Here is a 3,470-nt window from a genome sequence, read left to right on the forward strand (position 1 = left end):
GACGGGAGCAAATTCCAGATCTCACCCTGTAGACTCAATCTGCCCCGTCTCCCGTCCCTATTTACACACTCCTGTGGTCTGGAATATAAGCATGGTGCTAGAGAGCCAGCTACCTTTCTGAGCAATAATACATGGTGTTGATTGATTTACCCATGTCAACAAGGGTAACCCCTAAGAGAGTGTGGAGCAACAAGACAGAAGTTCAGTTTTGAATGTGCTGAGCTTGAAGTACCTTGAACTCATAAATGTACACCTGCCAGGCCCCTGGATATGCTAGTCTCGGAGTCAGGAAAGCTCAGTTTCCAGCACTGAAGCTAGGAAGTTGGGAATCATCAGAGCATGGGAAGGAATGTGATTGTGAGACAGGAAGAGATCACTTGGGCACAGTGAGTGTAGAGTGAGAAGAGGAAAAAGGTCAGAACCAAGCCTGGCAGGTGAATCACATGGCCGAAGTCCTGAAATGATACTGCAACGTGACTCAAAATGTTTGTTTTTTAAATAACATAGCTATACTATTCATGAAAAAAGAATGCCATCAGTCAATGAACTATTCTGAGGAATTAGGGGAAGACAGAACAAGTGGGATTACTGACAGAGTCAATGGCAGAAACGTACATGAAGTAAAACTGACATGAGGGAAAACTACAGACGTAGGAGCCATTCCTGTTAAAAGCCCCTATCTGCCGCTGAAATGCAGACCTAGAACTTTGCCTTGGACTGCAAGATGGCCTGTGCCTGGGCTCCCTGATAGAGGAGCGCCAAAGCTCCTGGACACCGGGCCCAGGCCTTCACATGAGAGGCAAGTCTAGCTTATCTTCTTTAAGCCACTGCTGTGTTGGAGTTTCTGGCACCTGCAGCTGATATGAGACTAACAGATGCACACGCCAACTCTGTGGTGATGGTGTCTGGTGGGAGAGACGTGAACAACGCTAGGTAGGCACACAGAAAAGATTTCCATTTTATCTCTAACATTTTATTTCTTTTTTTTACAGAGATGTAAAGCCAACAAATATGACAAATATTAACATATTCCCCATGGTTGGAAACACAGATGTTTGTTATATTATGAACTCCACTTTTCTAAATGTAAATATTTTTCCAAATTTAAAAAAAAAAATTGTTTGTTTTTTTTTCAGAGTCTCACTCCATTGCTCCAGATAGAGTGCGGTAGCGTCATCATAGCTCACAGCAACCTCGAACTCCTGGGCTTAAAGGATCTTCATCCACAGGGAAGCGTGGGCGCATGAGCTAAAAGAAGCTGAAACTAGTTAGCCAGGTTGTATGACTTTGTGCAGCAACCAGCTGCTCAAGGCACAAGCAGACAAGAAAATGAAGCATACTTGATGTAGTGATGGGCCCTGAAATCCATCCTGGTAGCAGGGGTCAGAGGGAGGGAAGACGGTGATTACAGATTAAACAATGGGCGGTCTGGCATTAGCACATTTCACTATGTGACTCGTCTTTGAGGGTCAGTTATTGACAACATGCAGTAGTTCAGTTACTATTCCCCAAACAGATCTCCTTCCATTATGAATAGAAGAGTTACTTTCCACATGATTCAGGCCTTCTGTGCAGTTTGGACAGGTGTGCTAGCGTTTCTCTCTGCTGGTGTTGAAAATTGAGGGAATTCTGTCATCTGAATTACTGGGGAAGGTATTACTGAGTGTCTGAGAAGAAGCCAAAGAATCACTAACATGCTGGCCATAGCAGCTTCTTTCTTTTTGTTTTTGTTTTTTGACACAGTCTCACTTTGACACCCCTGGTAGAGTGCCATGGTGTCATCATACCTCACAGCAACCTCAAACTCTTGGACTCAAGTGATCCTCTTGCCTCAGCCTCCCAAGTAGCTGGAATACAGGCTTCCACCACAACGCCTGGCTACTTTTCTTTCTGTTTTTAGTAGAGACAGGGTCTGGCTCTTATTCAGGCTTGTCTCGAACTCCTGAACTCAAGGGATGTTCCTGCCTCGGCCTCCTAGAGTTCTCTCACTAAAGGTGTTAGCCACGCACCCAGCCCGGTAGCAGCTTCCTTGTGTCTATTTCTTCTCTAACCCCTGGGATGAACCCTCTAAGAGAGGCATACTCACCCTCCAGGTCACAGGTGAGATCCAGCCACAGAAAGGTTAAGTAACTTGCTCAAGGTCCCCCAGCTAGGAAGAGCCACCTTGTCAGGATTCATACCCTCTGGGGTTCCAAGCCCTTCTTACCCCTTCCTGTCACTCTCTGTGAAATGACTGACCAGGTGTGATCACCTGTGCAAACAGGTGCACTGGGGCCAGCACACACATTCCACAGTTCTGGCCATGTTTTGCTTAGCTAGCAAAGTAAGGAGACATCTTGAGCAGTACATTCTTTTTTTTAGAGACAGAATCTCACTTTGTTGCCCTCAGTAGAGTGCTGTAACATCACAGCTCACAGCAACCTCCAGCTCTTGGGCTTAGGTGATTCTCTTGACTCAGCCTTCCGAGTAGCTGGAACCACAGGTGCCCACCACAATGCTTGGCTATTTTTTTTTTTTAGAAAGAGCCTCAAGCTTTCCCCCTGGGTAGAGTGTCATGGTATCACAGCTCACAGCAACTTCCAACTCCTGGGCTCAAGCAAGTCTCCTGCCTCAGCCTTCCAAGTAGCTGGGACCACAGGCGCCCGCCACAACGCTTATTTTTTGGTTGCAGCTGTCGTTGTTTGGCGGGCCCGGACTGGATTCGAACCCACCACCTTAGGTGTATGTGGCTGGCACCTTAGCCACTTCAGCCACAAGCGCCAAGCCCTGGCTATTTTTTTGTTATAGTTTGGCTGGGGTTGGGTTTGAACCCACCACCCTTGGTATATGGGGCCAGTGCCCTACTCCCTAAGCCACAGGTGCTGCCCTGAGTGGTACATTCTTGCGTGATGATGTGACTTGCTGAAGGCAGAGGTTCTTGAGCATATGTTAAGACTTCGTACTTGTAGATTAAAAATATACATACTGGCCTTCCAATGGGGGAAGAATCCTTTTAGAACCACAAACATACTACAAAAGGATTAAGATTCTAGATAGCTGTGAAAATTGAATGCCTTTGGGCAATTAAAAATAGATTTGGTAACAACATCTAGGGCTTCTTTTTCTCCTTTCTTGGCTCGTTTTCACCATGTGATTAATGAATGTAAAGAGTAATCTTCTGGGACAAGATCCTGTACTGGTATCACTATCATCATCACCATCATCACAACACTGAATACTCCTTCCAAATACTTACCCCATAAATATTCAGCACCAAGTGTGGGACACATTATATGTAATACATATAATTTCATTTAATCCTTTCTGTAATCCCTTGAGAGGTGTTATTATTGCCCCGGTCCTATAAATGTGGAAACCAAAACCCAGAGACTTTAATAGATCCACTGCTGAGGGGCAGAGCTGCGTCTGAAACCCAGGGCTTCATGGCTTGAAGCCCATGTGCTAAAGCACTGAGCAGCAGCACCGCCCAG

Source organism: Otolemur garnettii, unplaced genomic scaffold (assembly GCF_000181295.1).
Source record: "Otolemur garnettii isolate 467f Iridium unplaced genomic scaffold, OtoGar3 scaffold00002, whole genome shotgun sequence".
NCBI lineage: Eukaryota > Metazoa > Chordata > Mammalia > Primates > Galagidae > Otolemur > Otolemur garnettii.